We start from the raw sequence: 25,663 nt of genomic DNA on the forward strand, positions 1-25,663 counted from the left end.
AAGAGTGCATGGCTCACAGGACTGCGAAATAACTAAATGAGATAACATACTAAAGCAGATAGCACAGTGCACGGCAAACAGAAGGTGGTTAATAAATGGTGGTTAATAAACAGAAGATGGTAAGGTCTTTCCCCTCAACTTACTGAGGTCTCTAGAGAATACCACAAATAAACACAAATGACATGGTGCATCCTGTGGATTAAAAATGTGATGTTTAAAGGCATAGGGTGTTTTTCTAAAACAACCTTTGTACAACCAAGAATAGCTCTGTTTATGACTGTGTGTTTTTATCCATCTGGGTTCACTCAACCCTCAACGTATCAGTTGGTCTTTCACATTCGGTTTAAATTTCGTTTCTCTTGAGGAAGCCTTCCCCAGACATTTCCACTCACAATGATCTCCCCTTTCTGAATTCCCTCCCCACCACAATGCAATAAACCATACCTTATGTGTGTGTGTGTAATTTGTGTTTGTGTGTGTGTGTGTATGTAGATAGATAGATAGATAGATAGATAAATGATTGATGGATAGATAGATAGATAGATGATGTGTGTGTATGTGTGTGCATAATTTTTCGGAATCAAATTGTAGACCTCTAAAGCAAGGATTTAACCTATGCCTTTTTATGTTTCCAGAAGCCAACACAGTTCCCTGCATTCGAGGGCTACTGTGTATATGGTTATTGGTTGATTGGTGGTTGGTTGTTTGGTTGGTTGGTTGGTTGATTGATAGACAAGGACTTAACTCTTCTGTTGTAACTGAGTAACAGACCCATAAAAAGCTAGAGCTCGTACAGGGGAGCAACACATCCTCAAGGAATCCAACCACCAACTCCCCAACAGCCTCCCAAATGGCACCACTTAGAAGAGTTGAGGAGGGATCACCCAGGATCTGTGATTTGAGCCAGTTTGAGATCTACTATAAATCCAACAGCTTAATCCACTGCTCCCCTTGCTAAGCAATGAGCAGTGTTCCTTCTCCTCCCAAAACAAAAACATGCGTCTGGCTTAGCAAATGTCAGCACAGCAGCATGAGGACAAAAACGAGTGCCATTTCCATGAAGCAAAGTTACTGGGCCAACAGCAGATGCATCCGTTGGCATCAGGCAAGGTCCATTATGTAAGCAGCGGTAACACCAGAGATCAAGAGCACACAAAGCCCAAGCTTTCAGGCCTGGTCAAAAGGCCCATCTATTGTCTCTGGCAGACAGTGCCAGAGATAAAGTATCCTGGAGACACAATGTAAGGCAGGCTGAAAATGCATGTGCCAAGCCAAAACGAAAGCGAGGCTACACAATGGTAACTACTGAAGGAGCAGCTGGTCCTGGTGGCACCAGACTGTGTCTTTCAGCCCATGTCATCAACACTTGTCCATATAGTAAACATTTTCTGAAGAGGTGCCTGTCAGTTTCCATTTATTTATAAATAAGTGAATGAATAGCATCCAACTTACACATTTTTCATGGTCTTTTTTTTTTCTTCCCCTTTAAATTCCGAAACCAGATGAAAAAGGACACCACATAGCAGAGCGATAACACAAGGAGAATGCAGCTCTGTCCTGGAAGGACAGTTGATGAATGACAGATGATGCACGTTGAGACAATGGAATGAGGCAGTTGCGGGCTATTGTTGGAACAAAAGGAGGTCAAATCTTATTCTTTTCTCCTGCCAGGTCACAAAGAGTTGGTCACAACTTCTCTTTAAAAGGAAAAGGAAGAATGCATTCCTAAATCAAGGCTTCCCAGAGCAGTGGGAACAAACCCAGCACTCCTTAGCTACACTATCTTGGTTGGTGGACGAATATTTCTGACCTTTTATATTGAACTCTAAGAAAGTTCTTTTAAATGCAAATTAACCATACTCATCTCCTTACCCCTCCTCTTAGAACTATCAAAATGACTGTTGAAAAATAAAACTATACGCATCCATCATGGTCCATCAGGAAGGTTTGAGCCCAGTGGTCACTGAATTAAGTTTTGAATCAGTAAAAATGGCCTTGGAGTTCTTCTCTCCTAACTCGTTCTCTCTTTACAAAACAAAAGATAAAAATTTAAAAATAGAGTCTAATTCATCTTGGGTCAGGGGTGAATTGGAAGCAATACAAACATGCAAAGAATTAAATCAATGCACCTTGTCTGAAACCAGTAATGACATTTTCTAGGCCCAATTCAGATAACAAGGGACTTCCTTTTGCAAAGCATCATGGTGCACAACAAATAGCCTGCCAGTCTTTGGGTTTAAGCCTCAGGTGACACCTACTGGCCAAGTCGGTAGATTGATGACATTAATTCAATTCTGTGTCCAGGTCTGACTGTCGTCCCAACCATACGACTTTCTTTGGCCAACAGGTTTTTATCAGACATGTAGCAAGCAGAGGTTGAACAAGTGCTTGCATATTTCAGTTTGTGATCTTGTACTCAGCCATTGCCATGAGCACCCACCCGGCCCAGCCTACTAGATAATGTAAGATGACGGGAGCATATGGAGATATCCTAGCCATCCCAGCCAAAGCAATCCCAATCTGCTGGCAGTCAGCTGATGTCCAGGCATGTTAAGTGAGCCCAGCTCAGACCGGAAGAACTGCCCAGCTGAGTTCAGCCTAAATCATCAACCTGCAGACTGGGGAACGAAATAAACACTATTTTAAGGCACTGGGTTTTGTTTGTGGGTTTTGCTATGCAGCATTATTGCGGCCAAACATAACCGATATCCTACGTGATACTGGGCAAATCACTTTACCATGCAAGCTTTAGTTTCCTTCAATTTTCGCATCTGCAAAACAGATGCACGATGACTTCTTCACAAGGTGGCTGCTATGACTAAATTTATAAAATTAGATAAGGTATATGAAATTATTTAGCACTGTCCTAGCACGTAAGTGACATGTAATCTGTGAGAGTTCCTCCTGTGCCTCCTGTTCTGCCTTTAGATCTCTCCCACCAGAAGAAATGCCTTCTTAATGTTCTCACTATTGATCTCCATACTCTGTGGAGTTACTTACATGAGCCATAGTTGTACCCAGTGTTAAACACTTCAGTGGAGTCCACAAGATAGATTGCCAAAGATTTTTTTTAAAAGTCTCCTGTGACATAGAAATTTCCCGCAACGTGCCTGGAATTTCTCAGATCACTTCAAAGACTTATTTCATGTGAGACCACAAATCTAGGGTGAAGCCTAGAAAAATACCATTGACCTCCCACTGCCTATGGCTGTATCTGAGGTTGGAGCCCACTCTTACTACAAACAGGCAGTCCAGAAGAGCCATCCCTCAAGTAACAATAGAATTTTGAATCAACACATAAGCTCCAGCACCATTAGATGGGATAATTCTGGGACGAATGGTCTATACTACCTTCCAGAGATCCCTAGAGGGATTGACTCTCAATTGCCCACCGCACTAATCTCATCTCTAACACATTCTTTATTGGATGTTTTCTGTCTGTCACTGTTTTACTTCTCCACTGCCTTAACAACCCTTCCTAGGGTCACTTCCCCAATAAGTAGCTTACATTCAAATCCTTTCTGAGGTCTGCAACTGGAAAATCCAAATGTAAATAATCGTGGAAACCCATCTTTGGATGAACTCATCTGAAAACCTAGATCCCAAAAGCCATTCCCAGCAAAGTTTGAGAACAAAATCATTCCCTCATTTTGACAACATTCAATGCAAGTAACGCATCAAGATCTCAATGCCCAAGTTTCCAGGCAGGCCTTCAGCACCTCCCTTCTGGGATTTTGTAGTAATTATCTAAATGGCCTCCCTTTTCCCAGACTTGTCCCATCCCTCTGCCGCTGGCCATTTCCCACACAACTTCCTTGTAACTCCTCTGCTTCAAGTTATTCAGTGTTTCCCCACTATCTGCATGATGAGCCCAATCTCCCTAGATTAACATACAAGATCCTTCCTGACCTGGTCATCCCTACCTCCTTCTTCTGCCTCGTTCCGTACCGTTTCCCTGTACCTTCCACCTTGGCCATACTAAATACCTTGCAATTCCTGATTCAGTATGCTGTGTTCTATTTCCGTGCAGTTGCATAAATTATTTCCTCAATCTGAAATCCCTTCTTCCTACATACCTATTTGCTGAATCCCCGTTCCTCCTCGAAAGCCCTGATAGGGGATGGAATGAAGGGGGCAGCCATATCTACTATGTTGCTGGCTATCCCTCTAAAACGTCTCTCTCACCCATCCATTTCCCTCCAGGTCCACTCCACCATGACAGTCAGGCTCCTCTATCTTATCCTCTCACAGCACCATGTACCTTCCTGCAGTACCTTCACCCAAGTTTAAATTTCATATCATATGTGAGGTTAATTGATTAATGTCTGTCTCCTGCAGATGGTAAATTCCTTATGAGAATAGGGTCAGTTCTACTCTTAACCACTAGGGGGTTCGTGGTACAAAACATGCCATAAAATAAGCATTCAATAAATATTCATCACAGTAATTTGTGAATCACTCCCTACTATTTGCAAAATTTTACCTGCAAATCACTTATATTATTTCACATCTAACATTCTATATATGAATCAGGGTTCTCCAGAGAAACAAAGAAACTGAACCAATGAAATATATAGAGATAGCCATAAGAGGTGATTTAGTGTAGAAATTGGCTCATATTTATAAAGACCTAGGAGTCCCATGATCTACTGTCTGCCGGCTGGAGATTCAGGAAAGCTGGTGGCGTAATTCAGTCTGAGTCCAAAGACCTGAGAATTAGGGAACTAATGGTTTAAATCTTGGTCTGAGTCCAAAAGCCCAAGAACCAGGAACACTGATGTGAAGAAAGCAGAAGATGGATAGGTCAGCTGAAGCAGAGTTAAATTGTCCCTTCCACTGCCTTGATATTCTATTCAACTCCTAAGTGGGTTGAGTGGTGGATGTCCACTTGTATTGGTGAAGTTGATCTTCTTTATTCAGTCTACCATTCAAATGTTCATCTCTTCCAAAGACACCCTCACAACACACCCAGAAATGATGTTTTACAAGCTATGTGAGCTTCCCTTAGCCCAGTCATACTGACACAGAAAATTAACCATCACACACTCTGTAGCAACATTTTCCTCACTTGTCAGTTTCCATCACATAATTGTCATCTTGAGAGTCCCAGGGCCTTCAAATAGTACTCTATAAGAACTCACCTTTATTGAGTGCTGAAAGTATAAGATTATAATGCACAGAGAAGAAGGTTCATCCGGGAAGCTTTGGAGGTTGGATAATATTTCAGTTGGCAGAGATAATGGCTTGAAAGAAAAGGCTTGAAAAAAAGGAGATACACAAATAAAAGCAAGTTGTGTGGGAAATAGCAAGTTGTCACTATGACTGGAAAGTGATTGGAGTGTGAGTAATGGAACAACTCAGCTGACGTGTGTTGAGGGTTTATTATATGCCAGGCACTATGATAAACATCTCACACATATTAACACTTTTTTAAAATCATGAAAGGTAAAACTCAAACAATAAATAAGGGTCAAAGTACAGAAGGCTTTGAATGTCATCTAAGAAATTATTCTTTATCTGATGACTGATAGAGTTTCATTAAAGGTTTCTGAGCAAACGTATGATGTATCTGACATCTCAAAGATGTGCTATAGGAATATTAAGCTGGTGATAGCAGCAACAAATCTAGAAGAAGGAAAATATGAGGGTATGGAGATTGCGTTGGCCATCTCTAGAGATATCTATGAGGGTTTTCAAAGAAAGACCCACAAGACATGTCCTTTGATTACATGGCATGATAAGCAAGAAAGAATAAAGACTTAGTCCACAGACTAGATCATGAATGGCTACCCAAATGGGTAGGAAGCGTTAGTGTCAAAGGGGTGAGGAATGGCTAAATAAGTTACTTGATAAGTAATATGTCTATTCCGTGTCCAAATCAATTGGGGGGGGGGGGGGAGGCAAATAAGCAAGAAAGATTAGGCACCAAAATATCACCTTTGTTATTGATGAAGTTGATAGTGGACAAAGTGGCTTATACCTGAATAAGAAAATCAAATGGACATTCTCATACTAATGCTCATCATGCAGTACTGGTCCAGGGGGTGCCTCCTGCTGGTACATTCCCTATAGGCAGCTGGTTCCCAACTAGGAAGAAAAGAGAAAAGGACAGACCGACTTTCTCCTCTAAGCTCACCAATCATATCAAGTCACTCTACCTCCTTTGGGGAAGTTAGTAAGGGAGTGAAGAAGGTAGGTACTTAAGTTAAGGGCACTCACTCTACACAAGATGTGAAGAATGAATAATCCTCCCTAATGACGTATGTAGGGGGATTGGCAAACTGTAGCCCATGGGCCAAATCTTGCCCACTGCCTATTTTTATGCAGCTCCAAGCTAAGAATGGTTTCCATATTTTTAAATGGCAAAAAAAAATCAGAAGAATGCTATTTCATGACCCATGAAAATTATGACATCCAAATTTTAGGATAAATAAATTTTTATTAGAACACAGGCATATCCATTCACTTATGTATTGTGTATAGCTACTTTCATGATACACGACACAGTTGAATAATTAGGACAGAGCCTATAGGGACCACAAGTGAAAAATATGTATTCTCTGATCCCTTAAGAAAAAGTTTGCCCACCCCTAATTGAAACTATTGAATTCCATGCAGCCATCAAAACAAAGAGGTAGGCTACATATACTGCCCTGGAAGGCGACCCATCCTATTCCATGGTGAGAAAAAAGTAGGTTGCAAAGCAGCAGATAGAGTACAAGTCCATTTTATTACAGATGCATATGCTGCTAAATAGAAGGATATTTACATATCTCCCTAACAACTCAAGCTGTCAGCAGGAATGACACGGCATGGGAAGGAATGGGCAAGAAGTAGGAGGGCTTAGACATTTGTGCATTCTGTGTTGCTTAACATCCTTGTAACGACCATTATTATGTTTGTATATAGATAAAACAAGAAGAACACAGTGATGGCTTATGCTGCAAACAGGTCAAATGAGAGGATATTTGGAAATGACTGCACGATAATCACAAAACTTCAGGATTTGGAAACCGACATCCAGTCTAAGAGCTCATTTGGTGCCCAAATCGATTCTATTACAATTTAAGCTGAATGTGAAAACCTCCAGAAGCAGGAACCTGCTGCTACCCACCGGCAGACCATTTCATCTCTGGATAAGTTCAGTGGTAATAAAATACATCCTGACATTGTATTGAGAATTCGCCTCTCTGTAGGTTTTATTTGTTAATTCAAATTCTCTGTTGCAGGCTGGTAAGAAAAGTAATCTCTCCCATTGGAGAGTCCCTTATATCTCTGAACACAGATTGCATGGAAAAATTGAGCCTTCACTTCTCCAAACTAAACACCCCTCTGTCCTTCAACCATTCTACATGTGATGCTAAAAGAATGAAAAGAGCTAGAGTCAATGAGTCATGGAAGAGGATGGATACCTGTAAAACACATGCTTTTGGAAAACCTCAGCAGTAAAGGTTAGTGATGAATTGAGATGGTAGCTGGAACAATAAAACTGAAATTTCAAGAGGAAACATATTTTAAGTAGAAGGAAAGAAGCGAGCATACTCTCTAGAAGAAACGATATCGGTGAAAATGGAGATGGGACCAGCAGTGGGGTATGACTGAGCACCCTGACAGAGGAAGAGAAGACACAGGTGAGAAAACAGAAGAATTTGAAAGGGAGAGACATAAGATAAGTAGAAACAAATCTTCCCAGGAAAACAAGTGAGCAGGTCATGTGCTATGAGAGAAGGAGGCCAGTAATTTGTGATGCACAGGGTGGAAGGAGGGGTAGGAAAAAGTGGGAAGGAGTATGTTGTTGGAGTTGAAAACCCGCATTAAAGGTATTACAGTGGCCGCTGAGGAAACACAAGACAGAGTCAACAGGGGTTAAATATAAGAAGAGCTTAGCTTTGGTGAGGGCTGGATGTGGGAGAGAGTGGACAGGTCTCAAGGTTTAGTGGGTTTTTCCAAAAGCATTTAACTACTCAGATTTTCCCACCTCAGTCCGTCCTCCGCTCGCCTCTCCAATGCGGGGCCCAGAGTGATTGTACTATTGATTGCTGGCAGGAGATTGACAGCCCATTGCAGGAAGACGGCAGTGGCTCTTTGTCCCCAGTTACACTGATGTGTGCCTTTGTGTGTGTAGACCCATGAGTATACACCCTCATAGAAACATTATACTCTATGGGTTTATTAAAGAATCATAATGCTTTCCAAAATTTCTCAAGCCATAATAAAAGGCCAGTATTCAACAGTGTTTACTGCTTGACCTATTCAGTCAGAAATAATAGGAAATATATTAAAAGTGCTACCTTTTCCACACTCTTAACATAATGCTTTGAATTTCCCACGGCATCCCAGCGGATTACTATGAATTACTTTGCAGGCACAAATTCTGTTTGTTTTCTCTCCCACTCTAGACGATAATCTTTGAAAATGTATTTATCAAGAGCTGAAGTGGCTTGTTTCTCTACCAGCCTTCTCTAGAGGTGCATATAACAGCATGTGGAAAGAGCTAGGACATTTGAAGGGTTCTTTCCATGTGTAACTCAGAGATCATCTTGCTCCCTTCTGGTTGACTCCTTGGTCACAATTCCCATGGCTCCTCTTCTAAAATTCACCCAAGTTCCCGCCTCACTCTCCACACACTTACCCTCTCAGCTGGTATCTTCCTATTACCTGTGCTGGAAGCCACCCCTCCCCCCCAACCCATCCCCTCATCCCTGAACCCTTTTCAATAGTTATGACCTTCTGGAGTGCCGGGTCTCTGTAAGAGAAGACAGGGAGTGGTCACACTTAAGACTCATTGACTGGATATGATGGTGCCCAGAGCTCCCGAAGCACTCTGATATTAGCATCATCTGCCCAGCTAGCAGAATAGACAGTCTCATCAAGGTTTATGTATCTCATAATTGTGACCTCCTTTAAATGTTTTCTTGAGTGATCTCCCAGCATTTCCCCTCTAGGAACTTGGCATCATGTGACATTCACCTCAACATCTTGCAACTGGGGTCCAGAAACAATGAACCAAAAACAACAAATAAAGGAAACATGCATTCTTTGTTTTTTCCCCATCCAAGCTCGTATTCACTTGGAGAATTACCTGGTGCCAAGCAAAAGAAAGCTCCAGCTGGGGAGGAAGGAACCACAGAGAAACCATGATGGAGTTAGAGTGAATAAGAGTGAACCGTATGGAGAGAATGTCAAATTCTTGTTTTGAATGTGGAGAAGAGCAAAGATAACAATTTCAAAGGTGCTCTGCCCTCCAGCTGGGTAATCAGCACATTTCACTCCAATTTCATCTGAACATAGCCTTTTAAGTCCAGGAAGCCCCTTCTTCTATTTTACTGAGAAAATCAAGGCCATCTGATAAAAGCATACCAAAATTCCTTCTTCTTTCTTGGCATCATATGGTAGATTAGGGACAAGTTCTCTGGGCACAGGCAGGCTAAAGCTTTCTCTGACACTTACTAGCTCCTGGACGAGTTCTTTGATCTTTCCATGTTTGCAAAAAGTTTCCTCATTATAAGAAAGGTAAAAATAATGTTGTTTTGCAGGATTGTTCTGAAGTTTTATTTAGATCAGACCCCAAAAGCCCTGGGTCTTTCTTTTAGGATGAGATAAAACTCCTGGTTCTTGGTCTGTATTTAATCATGTGGGCCAAATTATGTGTTTAATACATTATAATATAATTAGATCTGACAAGAGATTAGCCCACCTTTGAAGCCCATGAAGTTATCAAGAAGATGATTTGGAATCTGGATTTTTTTAATGTTTTTTTAATGTTCATTCAGTTTTGAGAGACAGAGTGCCAGTGGGGAAGAGGCAGAGAGACAGAGGGAAACACAGAATCTGAAGCAGGTTCCAGGCGCTGAGCCTGATGTGGGGCTCTAGCCCATGAACCGCGAGATCATGACCTGAGTTGAAGTCTGCTGCTTAACTGACTGAGCCACTCAGGTGTCCCTGGAATTTGGATTTTTATGCACCCTCCTTGACAATGAACACCACTCTAAGTTTATATCAAAATATTGGCTATAATTTTAGCGAGACCCTTAAAAATGAAGCCATCAGAGCAGTAATGGTATGGTTTTTAGTGAGATAAAGATTGAAAATTAATTTTAAATCTTTTAAATACAGTTTATTTTATCTGTATTCTGTGCTTTTTAATGTCTACTTTTATATTTTACACTATATAAATGCATACATGCTAATACAAGCATGGATGTATATAATTTACAAATAAGCGGATATGTGTATATTAGCACGACACGCTCAAACAGTTTTCATTGATGAGATGCACTATCAAAGGTTGGGAGAACATGATCTACACTGACCCCAAGTGTTTGCCTCACTCTTCGGGTTATATTAAAGCTCTGTGTAAAGATCTATTGTTCATGGCTCTCTATTTCCAAATGAATATGATCTGAGCTCTTTCGATGCATGCAAGGCCTTTCCCAACTTGTCCCAGCCCTCTTGTATCTTCCCAGATTGCAGTAGGAAACAGATCAGCATAGGTACATTGAAAGAAGATTAATAGAGGGACTACCTACAAAGTGGTAGGTAGACTACAGAGAAACCAGAAGGGTAGCGACATGGAAAGATAAGAGGAGGTGTCACTCCCCTTAAAGTGAGGAAGGGTGAAGGCATTTACCCTTCCCTAGAAAGAGAGAGGCTGTGTGAGGAGATCCCCTACAGACACCAACAGAGGAGAGGTGTAGAATGCTCAAGGCATCAATCCCTTCTCTCTCTTAGCTGCCCCCTTGTGGCTGAATCCAACCCAAAGGGTGAATATTAATGTGGTTCACACAGTTCCCTTCCATGACACAGAATTTGATGAAGGATGGAAATTGAACCTGGAGAAACAAATGGCAGATATCCAGACCAATTTTTTTTTCCAAGTTTTTTATCCATTCATCCATTCATTCATTGATGTTTTCCTTTCCTCATTCAACAAATTTCTATCAAGCAGAGCATTAAAGACCGATCTGGGCACTAGGGAGAAAACAGGAGCAAGACAGTCTGTGTGCCTACTCCCAGGTCTCATGCTACATTCCTGAGTGGCAGGTAGGTACAGGTCACAATGCCTCCTATGTGACATGTGCTGTCATAGGGAATACTAGGGGACTTGCTTCAAGGAAAATGGCCCTGAGGATGGCCTCCTGGAGGAGGTAAGACCTGAAGATTAAGATCAGCCATGCAAACAGATAGGAGGAAATGTTCCCAAGAAAAGAAGCAGTAAGTGCAGCAGATCTGAAGTAGAATCACGCTAATGATGATCCAAAGACAAAAAGGAGCCCATGTGGCTGGTGGTTGTGAAGCAAGTGTCGGGGTTGCGCAGGTGGGCAGGAACCGTCTCATGCCAGGCTTCGCCAGCTAAGCTAAGGAACTTGGGCAATGATGTGTCGTTGAAGCAGGGCAGTGCCATACTCTTTCTGAATTGCTCACACAGTCCTAATGTTGCCAACTTTTGAGTGTTGTGTCTCCGTGCCTTTGCACATGCAGTTTCCCTGCCTTAAAACCCACCCTCTCTCTTCCAACAGGCAAACAGTTAGTCATCCTTTGACCCACTTTATGTGCCATTTCCTGCCTGAAACTTCCCTGGGTCCCGTCAGGCTGTCTTAGTCACTTCCTTTTCTGTGCTTCCCTCAGCACTTCGCACCTCTCTCCCTGCTGTGTCACCATTTGTTTACTGACCTTATCTGTCTCAAGACAGTGAGCCCTTTGAAGGCAAGGACCACTCAACGTTCTTTGAATCCCCACCTCTCCCCCTCCCTCCTGTTGCCCTCTGAGAGTGGACACCATGTCTTAATCAGGTTTCTGTCCTCAGCCTGCCCTTCCTCCACCCGTAGTCACCTGGCCTGGGGTGTGCCCTATTAACAACACTCAAGAATGCACACTGAATGAATAAAGTCACAGAAAACAGACTTCCCCTATCTCTGGCTTTAAATAACAAGAAAAGCCTGCCCAGAAGAGGCCATCAGTGCTTGGGTGATTCCTTAGAGCTTCCTAAACATCCAAAGTAAGACCACAGCTGAAATCCATTTCAATGTCTAGACGGGGTTTTCATTTGTTTGTTTAATAGAGCAAAGACATTTAATTGTATATTTAATAAACTACCTAAATTAAACACTTATAACAAGTCATAGTTTAAAGTAAGTTTGTGACGTTGAATGAATACGTTTGCCACACATTTTGCAAGCTTGCCTTTCCCCAGAAGGCAAAGACAGTGTCTTTTTTAAAAGTGACTTTTGTGTCCACACTGCCCAGCACACAGTAAATGCTTATTGAGTATGTGAAAGAACAAGAATTAGATATCAGACCTGCTCTGTCTCAACAATATCCGTATCAGGTGGTGACTGTTAACCATAGTTAGTGTGTATTTTGGTTAGCCATAGCTACATAACAAATTATCTCAAAATACAGCTGCTCCAAACAACAAATATAGCAAATATTTATTATTTCATATTTATTTTAAACAATTAGAAGTTTGATGTTTACCTAGAGTTTAGCAGATGCCTTTAATTCATATGAAGGTAATAATAAATAATATTTATTAAGTGCTTACTACATGGCACACTGTTCTAATAGCTGTACGTATCCACTCATTTAATCTTCAGAAACATTTTGAGATGTTTATTCTGATTAACCTATTCTGTGATACAAACCTTTGGGCACGGCAAGGCTAACTAACTCAACAATGGTCACACAGCCAGTAATAGGCAGGCCCAGGATTCAGACTCAGATCACCCAGCTCCTGCACAAACTTTTCATCTCTAACAGATTGGCTCCAAAGATAGAAAGATAGCAACAATTTTCTCTTCAAGGATGAAGTTAATACCATGAAGAAACATCCCTCTCATCATTGTCATATATGGGTCACTTCATCTCTCCAAGAGAGATGATCGACTTGTATAGATCCATATGGCCCACATGGGCCGGATGGTGCCCATATTTGATGGTGACATCAGTAGCTGTGGGTCTGAACTTCACAAATTAGCTCAAAGGAATTGCACGCCAGAGTTCTGACAGCATTAGAACTATTGCATCAAATTGTATCTTGTTCAAGGTTAAAAATAAAGGGTGGCCGTCATTAACCTAAAGATTATAGCCAGTACCCTTGACTATACCTAAACTCCCAGCATAAAACAGTGACTGCTCTCGTGGACAAAAAAAAAAAAAAAAAAAAAATTACCAAAGAGGCTGGCAAACGATGCTTTTAGGGTGCCCATCTCTTGAAAAAAAAAAAAAAAAAAAAAAACGAAGAGCCCAGCTCTTCAAGAGTTTTCATTGTCTGCCCTTCTCCGTCAAGAAAATAGGAAAATCTCCCTCCCTCATACAGATATGTTGCATTAAAGGACACACAATGCATATTTTTTCAATCCAATCAAACCAATCAAAGTGGAATGAACAATGGGTGTTGAGCAAGGAGGGCTGGGTTCACACCTCAAACCAACTGATTCACATGATTCATCATAGACACAGCTCTTCACTGCTCTGGGCATCAACTTCCTCGTTATGTGAGAAAAAAAAATGGATGAGAAACTCTCTATGATCACATGTATCTCTAAAAATCATTGATCCTTAGAAGTAGAAGTCCATATAAAATTAACACTTCTTTTACTCAGGTGACAGATGCTATTATGCTTTGTAACAGTCTGTGTATTAACTACACGCGATTAAAAATCTCACAAAACAGGCTATGAAAATTAATCATTCATCAAAGGCCAAACACAATGTCAGTTCTGAGAGAGGCAGCATTCAAACAACCTGGGACCTGCAGAAAATTCCCATGACTCTCTTCTGTCACGTGGCAGGGCAACACAATAGAAGACAAGACAGATTCCCCTCCCCTCCCCACCTCCCACCCAGCTGTGGTCGTGGCCTGGAACCCTCCTTCACAGGGCATGTTCAGGAGCAGCAGTCACTGTGAGCCCTGGCTGAGGAAGGCATATCCATGGCTCCCTGCTCCACTTTCATGGGTATGTGGAGTCAGATATATTTTTCTGTAAGCTGTCAGGAGAATTGCGGTAATGGGATGAAGTCCATTGATTAACACGGGAAGAAGAAGATAATAAATGTAATCCTGTTGATATGAGGAGTAGGACAAGTTAGAGGGGGCTCAGGATGTAGGAGGACTGTCACTAACGCTTCAAGTATGACGTAGTAGAAACATCACTGTACAGGGATCTGGTCTCCCAAGTAACTAACTGTGGGATTCTGGGTAGGTCACTTTATCTCCTGTTACAAACCAGGCAAGTTGCATTAGATAAGTGGTTTTCACACTAAGTCCTTAGACCAGAGGCGTCTCATGGAAAAATCAGTGGGTGAGAGGGACACAGAACCAGATGGGTCATGCTTGTGACTTTCCTCTCCCATCTCCCGCACGACCATCTTTGCTTTTACCTGTTTTGTATTAAAATTGAACAAAAGTTAGGGTGCCTGGGTGGCTCAGTCGGTTAAGCATCTTCAGCTCATGTCACGTTCGCACAGTTTGTGAGTTTGAGCCCCACTTCAGGCTCTGTGCTGACAGCTCAGAGCCTGAAGCCTGCTTCAGATTCTGTGTCTCCCTCTCTCTCTCTGTACCTCCCCCACCACACTCTGTGTCTCTCAAAAACAAACATTAAACAAATAAATAAATAAAATCTTTCCAGTTGAACAAAAGAGGGGCACCTGGGTGGCTCAGTCGGTTGAGCGTCCAACTTCGGCTCAGGTCACGATCTTGGGGTTCATGAGTTCGAGCCCCACGTCAGGATCTGTGCTGACAGCTTGGAGCCTGGAGCTTGTTTCCGATTCTGTGTCTCCCTCTCTCTCTGCCCCTCCCCTGCTTGCACTCTGTCTCTCTCTCAAAATTAAAATAAACATTAGAAAAAAAGTTGAACAAAAGGAGTTTTTATTTTAACTTGGGCTATGATAAAGAATAAAAAGTTTGAAACCACCTAAACTGAATGACTTCACACATCTCCAACTCTATGAGTCCACGTGAATATTAACAAACAGGCACATGCTTGCTATCTGAATTCATTTTCACACCCACAGCAAACATCTCAGGGTGAATTAAAAGTAATTCTTTTGAATTTGGCCTCTTTTTTCCTCTTGTCCAACAGTGAATTCTGGAACTCCTTGACAAAATATCTAAATTACAAAATTCACCAGTGTCTTCTCCTCACTGGAAAATGAGGTTGTTCGTGGTTTTTGACCATAAAACTTATGCGACTTGTTCTATCAACTTCCTCGAATCATTATTCCCCTTCTGCTTCACCATGATAATAATTATCATGGAGTCTTGGCAGAGTCCTTGGATAATCATCTCTAATGTCATACATCAGCCTTCCTGTCTCCGCAACCTGAGCAGAGGTTGGCAGCAGTCTTCCCGATGTTCCACCAAAATGCTGCCCCTCTCTGACGAGCCAGATGAGTCTTCAGTTCCCTTGGCAACCCCAAATACTTCATGTGGTCCCCTAAATCTTCTTTAGGGTTAGAAAGCAAAAGGCCTCCATTTGCTGGGAAGGATTCAGAGGTAGTAGGAGGGATGACAAAGCCAAATTAAATTGAAATGAGTAAACACAAAGCAATACAGTTTTGTCCATAGAATAAAGTTGGAGAAGCTAAGAACGGTCCACCGTATCCCCAGGTGCAGCCATATGATTGGACCCCATGGCAATTAGCCCAGCCAGACCTGTGGGATTTGCCCAGTCTTCATCAGGCTGTCTTTCCATCCGTAATAGATCCCAGAGCAAAACTGCATTGACGTTCCAGACAGCATTTTAGGTATCAACCAGCTTTGACTCAAATAGATTGGTGGAAGGAAAACAGTAATGACATTGTTTTCCAGCTCTTGGAACCCGTTCTGAGTTTTAATCACATAGACAGTTCCCTTCAAAGTTTAGTGCCCGTTCCATTTTGCAATATTTGAAGGGATATAGCCAGTGCCACATGTTGAGGCATTTATCCAATTCGTTTTCTGTACCTGAAAAATGCAGGGAGTCAGCAAATATTAGGCCCACCTGCTGCCACAGATCCTCCTGTAACCAGTGTCCACACTGAGCATCAATGACTGTGCTTTTTTCACGCACTCCAGATACAGCCTCAAAAGAGTTCTCTGAGCGTCGGTCGAAAAGCACTCAGGGTTGACAGTTAGGATGAAACTTATTCCTCATCCTGGACATGCCCTTGCTGTTCATGGATTGAAAATTTATAATTTTAGCCATTCAGAAGCACCCCTCAAGAACATGATAGCTGCATAACTTGGCTTAGTCACACAGTTGAATCACTTATGATGAAAAGATCCCTCAGCTGATGAGTGAGCCTAACGCCTCCCAGTATCTGTATCTCAACACAACTTTTGATCTTTCTCTCTCCTGCTTTTAAAAAAAAAAAGTGTTTATGGGAAAAAATATGGGCTGTGGTAGTATTTATTAATTTGGAGATTTCATAAAGGATCTTGTTATTTAAAAGTCCACTATTATAACTACTACATTAGTAGCCATGCATACCACCTCCCCGATTCTAAACTCATTCATCCCCTACTGCTATTATCTCAGTCAGGGACATAAATATTCAAACACTTGTTCAGAACAGAAACCTGGAAGCCAAGTTTGAAGTGCCCTCTTAGCACCCCATACCCCAATCCATGAGAACATCCTATAGATTCTACCCCCGAATACATCATGATCTGTTTGCTAATCTTCCACTTCTGTTGCCGCCATCTTGGTTCGGGTCATCATCATCTATCTCTTTGCTAGAATGCTGGTCCTGACTGTTCTCTTCTGCCTCTTCTACCCCACTCTCTGTTCTGTAGCCACAGATGTCTATTTGAAAAGTGAATCCGATCATGCGTTAACACCCCCCCTCACCACCACCAACTCCCTCACCACCAAATGCACATTCACAGGCACTGGAAATCTTTTAATATATGCCCACTGTATGCTCAAAGTGTTGGTCTGCAACAAGGTAAGGAATTTACATCAGAACATAAATATAAACCAGCACACTCCTTTTTTTATTGAGCAAGTCTTGCTAAACGTGTGTCTGCGGGTGTGCATTTGTATAAGCTCGGTACAGTGTTCTAGGTGACATAACTGATTTACAACCACACAAGCTCTTTTTCTTATCACAGATGGGTAGCAGTTTGCCCACTAGCAACCCATGTTCAGACCTCAAGCTGAGTAGCACAGGCTTCCCAACCCCAAATAATGAGACTCCTGCCTGTCTCTCAAACTTAATTTTGAGCCCTTCTTCCTTTTATTCCTCTGCTGCAACCACAATGCACTGCTTTTGGCTTCTAGACATAACCATGTTGTCTTAGAGACATAACCATCGTAACCATCGCCTCTCCTAGAGACTTTGAACTTGTTTTCCCTCATCTGAGAATACCTTTTCCCTGACCTTTTATTTAAATGACACTTCCTCAGGCTCTCCTTCCCTGGCCACTTAGGTAGAACTTCCTCTCTATTCCCTATGACCATTTGGTCTCCAATTTGACACCAGTTTTTTCCATCTGCAAGTCCATATTTATATGTGCTGGGCTGCTAATTGTTTGTCTTCATGAACAGACTGGAGGCTCCATGAAGGTAGAGCCCTTATTGGTTTCTCTGGTTTCACTGCCCAGAGAATCACTGCTTTAGGCATGGCATATCCCTCAAGTGTGTTATGGCAGATGGAAGCTTAGAGAACACACGGCCAGCCACAGTGACCCTTCAAGATGTTAATTTATTTCTTCAAGTCTTCCAAGGATCATTTGCAAAATCTGAATAAGAACTAGATTCTTGCACCCAGGTTGCCCAATCTACAAGTACCCAATCTCTCACTTTATAATTGCAACAAGTCTCAGCCAGTTGAAGGTTAGGCAACCTATAAAGGAGAAACAGAATTACTTCATGTGAGTAAACAACTCATTATCCTCACTTGGGATTTTCTCACTCTGAATCACTGCAATGTTGTCATGTGCATTTATGTCATTGTCATTCTCCTTAGAGACCCCATCTTACAACAGCTAAAATTTATTAAACAGCCAAAAATTTAGATGCCAAACACTGAAGTCTCCTCAGGGAACAAGACCACTCGGACTCACCTTCATGGAGCTCATGGTTCAGTGAGAAAAACCCACCGTAAACAAATAATGAACTTGAAAAGAGCGGTGGGTGGGGAGAACAGGGTGCTGCAGGAGGTACACACTGAGGGACACGAACAGTTTTTAGGGGTTAGAGAGGATGGCACCCAAGGATGGATAGAAGGCAAGTAAGGGGGGCAGAGGAGTGATTCAGGCAGCAGTGGGGCTGGAAAAGGCCAGGGGAAAAGAGCAGGCTTGGTAAGTTCAAGTCCAGTGGGGCTGGACTGCAAAGTAATGGGAAGGAGAAGACAAGGAATGAGGCTGGTGGGCAACCTGGGGCCAGATCTTCTATGGCGCAGCAGGGAACTTGGACTTTATCCTTTTCTGCCGGGACATGACATGCAACACCTCCTGTCTCCAAACCTCCTACCTAGAAATTACTTACAGCGATGTTGTGCATGAAGCACCTGCTGAATACATGTTAGTGACTATTAGAGGTTCATTAAAGGATAGGAAATGATGAGCAAAAATAACTGAGACAATGTTAGCATCGGAGGAAGACAAATTGTAATAGAAAGGACATGTAATCCATATACTATGTGACTCAACTATGAAGAATATTTGTCTGTGTGTGTGTGTGTGTGTGTGTGTGTAGTGCTAAAAAGTATTTTACCAAATATGTGATAAGACTGTATTTGAAACGTTTGTAGGCAGTCAGTAGCCGATACCCGAAACTGGAAAATCAAGAAATATCTGTAGAAACAGACATTAATTATTAGTCATTATTTAGAAATAGGAAAGTCAATACCAGAATGAAGAGTTGAAAGATTTGTAAGCAGTCACTTCTGAGGTAAAGAACTAGAAAAGGGAGATAAGTTGGGCTAAGGTAGGGCCGGGCACTGTTCTTATTTTATTACAATCCTTGTATATGCTTTACTTTGTTATTTTTGCGATTATAAGCTCTGTATATGTGTGGCTTTTTGACAGAGGTATAAAAAAACAGACACACACACACACACACACACACACACACACACATCCCTAGAGAATACTAATCTAAAGAGAAAAAAGAGAAAAGAATAGAGGGCAGTCAAGATGCCCCCTACTGACCTTTTGCGGATGGTTCTATTGATGAGTCATTCCCCTATCTGACTTGCCTGGGTTCCTAAACCAATCATGTCAGCAGCAGGAACACAGCAGCCCCTTTTGCCGGACGTGTCATGGTTGGACTGCCAGACAACTTTTGGATTTGTAGTGCTGGGGACAAGCATGTTTACCTGCTGAGATTCCCAGTTGGCTCCATTGAAGGAGGCCCTGAGTACAGATCAGGGCCCCAGGGAGGCAAATCTTTCAGGAGTTCCAGAGCTCTCGGGGTCTTCAGAGGAAGCCAGGACATGAGGGAAGTGTGAGCCCCATGTGCAGGGAAACAAGATCCAGAGATGGAACTCGTTTTGATTTGGCCGACTCGTTCACTTATGGGAAGTCAATGGACCCACCAGATGCTGAAGTGTTACATCTCACTACTTCATACCCCACTAGCTGGAGATGTGCAATACTTAACAAGGACAAAACTCAAACAATCTTCTACTACCGATGAAGAAAAAAAATAGTGAGGGGAAGATCATACTTGAAACAATCTCTTGAAGCAGGGAAGCTGTTTTTAAGTATTTTCAAGGACTTTAGAAGGACTCCTTTTACTGACAGTGTTAATTAAAAACTGTTCTTATTTATTAAAGCAATTCCCCTAATTTTCTCTACCAGACAAAATTTTATTAGTCTACTTTCAGTGACTGGATATACTTGAAAGAAAAAAAAAAGTGCTAACATGTTTTGTAGATGAAGATTTTTACTTCTTCAGAATAAGTTTTACATGTAGTGTTATAAGTTAAGTGTTATGTTTCCTAATGCAATTTCTCCACACTTAATGTCAATGAGGATATTTATCTCTTCTGAGTACAGGGTGTTTTTTTTTTTTTACTAAAAACAGAATATTTTCCCAAAACAAATGCCAACTATTTCCTCATTATATCTTAAAAGGATAACTTCCATGTAAGTGAATGTTCATGTCAAATGTTATTAAGCACAAACAGCACAATAACTAAAAATAGCTCAAATATTGTCAAAAAATAGCCACATCTTGTCAACGAGCTTGTTCTAGCCAAGTTCCCCATTACTTGCACAATCTATATTTTGGGAAAGACAGAACCTAATTGTTTCCAAACAAAATTTCAAGGCTGTATAGGGTTTTCTTCCTCTGATTGGTTTCAGTTTAATGAATTAATCTTTTAAAAGGGAGAATGAAGAAAGAGGGGCTCCTCCAAAAACTCACTTAACATGTGCATTTTATCAAGGGCTTTAATTATAAAGTTTAATGGATAATTTTCGTTACAATCACCTTTGGAGAGATTTCAATTTTTTTAGGGCATTACTTTCATCTTTTGCCTTACATTTTTTATGGACAGATAGAAAACAGCAAATGCCAACTTGGAGAAAAGACATTTAATGCTATTTGGGCCTGAAAGCAGAGTGAAAAATTTTTTTCTAATGCAATTCAAGCAATACTGTATTAAAAAAAAGTTATCAGCTCATTCAATCACCTCTTTTAAAGTAAAAAAGACAAGTTACTCATTTAGGACTCCCAGTAAACTTTTCCTGAGGTCATGAATGTTACTCAATAGATTTGTTTAGTACCCTTTTAAAAAGCACCAAAATTTTAAAATTCAAAGCATAGTTTGTGGGCACATGGGGAATATGAAGAAGTCTAAGACACAGTTCTTATTCCCAGTCTGATTAAATTGGGAGAAATCATCTTACTGTGGGCATTTTGTCTCAACTGAATTAGACTTCTCTATTAATAAGTCACTTACAATTCAGACAAATTTCAACACTGGTCATGCAAGCGAACAATTAAAGTCCTCGAGGTGGCAGAGAGAGAAGAGTAGCAATGGAAACAGATCCACACTAGAGCTTGGCATTTTACTGGTGGAACGCCCTCGAAATGGGATCCTTAAAAGCATCCTACACAGTGACTTCTACAATTAAGGGTGCTATACTTTATATAAAATCTTATTTAATCCTCACAACACTTTGAGGAAGATCCTATAGATATTCTCCTTTTACAGATAAAAAGACCAACACACAATGGAGGTCGATAGTTTGCCCAAGATCACATGGTTTATTGAGTGGCAAAGTCGGGAATTAAATCAAGGCAATTTGATTCCAGTACATGTGCTTTTAACAAACATTTACAGAGTGTTTATACCACTTTGGTTTAAACGTGATTATGCATTGCAGAGACATATATCTTCATGGGGAAAAAAGGGGTGTGTGTGTGTGTGTGTGTGTGTGTGCGCGTGCACACACATCCATGCGGCACACATGTGTAAGTATTGATGTCATTACAGATGTCTTCTGGATGGCAAGACTGAGTGATTCTTTCCTTCCTACTTATGTGAACTTAAAATTTGTTATTACCATGGGTGTGTGATGCTCATGTAATAAAATAAATACAAAATGCCACTATAAAAGCAAAATTAAATAGAAACAACTCAAGTTGATTTAATGACTAAGTGAAGACAGTGGATTCTATTCTCTCACTATTATTATTAACAATAATAATAGCTGTTTAAAAATAAACATTTTAAAAGATGCACAGGGCTGTTTGCAGGCATTTTTCAGGAAGAACCCTGTACCAAGCCCTGTACCCATATTATCTCCTTTAACCCACACAATTTTTCTTACAATATAGATGTTATTTATCACCCTCCCTTTACAGACGGTGATGGTGAGATACAGAGAGTTTGTTCTTGGTCCCGTAACTACAAGTGGCAAATCTATAATCTGAAGCCAATCTCCAGAGCGTAAACTCCTAACCTCTTCCATGAGACAGGGGTGCTGGCTGGGAAGAGAAGGCACTTCCAAGCCTGGAAGCTCTCAATTCGGAGACTGAGAGATGTGGAAGGACTGGTGCCGATCTAAAGTCAAAGCTAGACAGCTGGAGTCTTTCTCTCAATTCATGTCTTAAGTAGAAAACATGTAAAGCCATTTTAAAGGTCTCTTGATGCAGGAAGAGGATTCTTCTTAATCTTTAGTATTTTGTAAACATAAAACACATACAGCCAAAATACTTGTCAGTATGTTATGGCCAATTTTGTTTAGTTTTCATAAAATCAAATACAGAGCCCAAGGTTCTAAAAAATACTTCCATAATTTAAATTTGTTTTAAATCCCAAATTATAAACGTTTGCATTTCATCCCGAAACAGAATTTAATATATGTTTAGGCTAAAAATTCTATTCAAAGCATTATATAATCACCTACGCATCCACTAAGAGGACATAAGATTCTAAATAACCAAAGGGATGAGTTTGAGGGGCAAATTTTTATTATTATCCTGGAAGAGATAATTATGGAAATTTAGATGTGTAATGGCATATGGATTTTTAAATAAATTATTGTGAGACACTAATTAATCTTGACATTTAAGAAATTACTCATGAGACCTGTTCACATATTTTGACAATATGTAGGAAGTTTGGCTGTTTTCAATCCACCTGATGCTAACAGAGTCTCAGATTCTACAGATAATATTCTTCCAGGATGTTGTTGGAAGTGTTCCTTAAACTGCAGGAGCAATGATATACATGGTTATGGAGTGATTATTCACCTATTTTGTTATTTCATTTTTTCGCTCACAGTGATGTTTAAATAAATATCTCCTGAGGCTGTTAAGAGGTCGCAAAAATCTCTGCCATGGTTACCATCTAGTTCTTAAGACAGGATGCAAATGTAGCTTAAGACAATTCTTTCCAAGCGAGTGTTTTGTGAATAACTGAATACATTTCCTCCTAAGAGCAACTTGAAATACTTCAAAGCTGGCTTATTAAGAAAGAGTCTCACTTTCTCTTGCAGAGCCTTAATTTTCATTAAACTCTTCATGTTTTTATCCCCAGTGGGTTACTTAGACTGGTTTCCTTCCCCATACACAGGGAGAATTGTCTATCTATGCTTCTTTAGTACTGGACAGCACTGTGATACATTTCAAGCCCTAACCATACATGCAAGTTAAAAATAATTATATACTGCCTGTCACCCCCTAATGGCACTGTCTAGTGGACCCATTAAATTGTTACTAGGTCTTCCTGTGGCACAGAATCTATCAAGCTCTTTGCTTCCTGCTGGAAGGGTCTGAAAAGCCAAGAGACATTTTCCTCTCTTTCTCCTCTCCCCACTCTCAATCATCGCTCCTACATTTGACTGAGTTCCTAATTCCTTTTGCTTCTTCAGGAGAAAAAGCACAACGGCTGTCACAGGCAAAAATGTTCTTTCTCGCCCTTTCATCTCCAGGCAGATGAATCAATAAAATATGAAGACAAAAGTGCTCCATGTTCTGGCCAAGGATGAATGTTCACCAACAGATATTCCTGATTGTAAAGGGAAGCATTTCATCTCAAGATCCAGATCCCAGAGACAATTATTGATGAATCCTGCAATACCATCAAGAATAAAACACTCTTCTCCCAGTCTCAGACTTGAAAGAATTTTCATCCACTCTTCTTTTTTTCCTTCATTCACACCTACCAACCCAAGTCGGCCAACAGTGCAGACTTTGGCTTTGCATCAGACAAAGCTGTCCCCTCTCTGCCTCCTCATGTCCCAGGACAGGTCACTTAACCTTTTGAATCTTCAGTCCCCACATCTGCGACATAACTATCAGTGGTTTCTACCTTCTAAGTGATCGTGAGTACTAAATAAAATAAGATTACTAAAATACGGGGCCCCGTATCACACACAGGGAAGGCACTCAATAGATGTGAGTTGCTCTGATTATAATTATTGCTGCGATGTTTTTGCTCTTTTCCATTTCCATTCAATTCAATACAAATTTTTCAATCCTTCCTATGATCAAGATGCTAAGCACAGCAGTACAATTTTTTTAATGTTAATTTTTGAGAGAGAGAGAGAGAGAGAGAGAGAGCAAGAATGGGTGGGGAAGGGGCAGAGAGAGGGAGACACAATCTGAGGCAGGCTCCTGCTTCTGAGCTGTCAGCACAGAGCCTGATGCAGGGCTTGTACCCAGGAACTGAGAGATCACGAACTGAGCTGAAGTCAGACACTTAACCCACTGAGCCACCCAGGCGTCCCACCGGTACAATTTTTAAACACAACCTCTGCTTCAACAAAGTAATAGTCTACTGGTAGTGACAAAGAAGAACTTAAATAACTTTAATATAAGGCAAGATATGGTAGATGACAAAAAGAGGCACCGAATGCTCCAAGACAGTGCTTCTCAAACTGTAATGTGTGTATCAGCCGTGGGAGGATCTTGTTAAAATGCAGATTTTGATTCAGTAAGTCTTGAGTAGGGCCTGAGATTCTGCATTTCTGATAAGCACACAGGTGCCGCTGATGCTGCTGGTCTGAGGTCTATCTTAATTTAAGCAGCAAAGTTCTGGGATGTTTGCGTATGATACAAACAGGGTTTGTACTTAGCTAGTATACGTCAGTATATCTGTACTGGTTTCTTAAATGCTAAATACACTCTGATTGGCCATGATCCATAACCTATTGTTAAACCTATGGTTGAGTATCACTCTGGCTATAACCACTACACTACTCTGGTAGACCGCGTAGAGGTCACGTTTGGTTTTAAAACAGGAGGCGTGGCGTTCAGGGAAGGCCTTGAAAGATTAGCAAAACGTTACTCATTTCTACTTGCTTGTCTAGTATACCCACTCTACCCTTCTCAAACACCACGGTTACTGTTCGTTTGGAATATAAAGTGCCTTCCGATGATTCCCTCGAAAACAGTGCTCCTCTGAACCTTCAAGAATAGATGACTTCTTATAAGAATTATGTCGCAATGGGTCTTCCCATGTTCTTATGGTTTCGTGGCTGCTGTTTCTGATTTTGAAATGAAATTAAACAATAAAAACATGCAATGGCATCCTCTACATTACAGACAAAAATCCCAGCCCCGCTCAAGTTGAGGCCAACCGTTCTTGTGTTCTGGTGGCCAGATACCCACTGTTGACTGGGATACCAGTGTTTCACTGGGGGCTTTCACATAAAAATCCAGATACCCAGCTTGGAAAATTGGGAAGTCCACCTGCCAGGAGCCTAAATTCACACCTGGAAGCCATCAGCTGGGACAGCACAGCGGAATGCCTTGGGGGTTAGGGGTTGGGTGGGGGTGGGGTGGGGGTTGCGGGGAGGGGGAGCTATGTTTCAAAGTCTCCATACTCCAGGCAAATCTCATTATCTCTCACATCTGATCGGCTTTACTCTCTCCTATAACTATGTAGGTATTTGAGTTTGTGATTTCATCCTCAAAATCCCAGGAATCATCTTGATTTAGACAAAAGTATACGGTATGTCATTAATGACACAGAACCACTGACACATGGTGATTTTCAGAATACAAGGACAGCTAGCTTTTTTCTAGGACAATAAATCTTAATATAATAATCAGACCAACTTGAAAGCTTTAGCTTTCTTGATTTGCAGACTTTGTTTTTATCCATCATTTCAGTATTTAGTTCCAGTAGTTTGTTTCTTTCCTTCCCTCTTGTGGACATGAAAGGGAATCTGAGTAAGGAGAAAAAAGGTAAACCAAGGAATCAATACCCCATTTCA

General features: G+C 41.1%; 1 long non-coding RNA gene across 1 annotated transcript; it reads left to right on the plus strand.

Annotated features, from left to right (window-relative positions):
• Positions 1-11,113: 11,113 nt before the first annotated feature.
• Positions 11,114-23,550, plus strand: LOC132693967 (uncharacterized). Its single transcript, XR_009617079.1, has 2 exons — positions 11,114-11,214; positions 23,375-23,550. It is a non-coding gene; the product is annotated as an uncharacterized LOC132693967 (long non-coding RNA).
• Positions 23,551-25,663: the final 2,113 nt, after the last annotated feature.

This window comes from Panthera onca, chromosome B4 (genome assembly GCF_046562875.1).
Source record: "Panthera onca isolate mPanOnc1 chromosome B4, mPanOnc1 haplotype 2, whole genome shotgun sequence".
Classification (NCBI taxonomy): Eukaryota; Metazoa; Chordata; class Mammalia; order Carnivora; family Felidae; genus Panthera; species Panthera onca.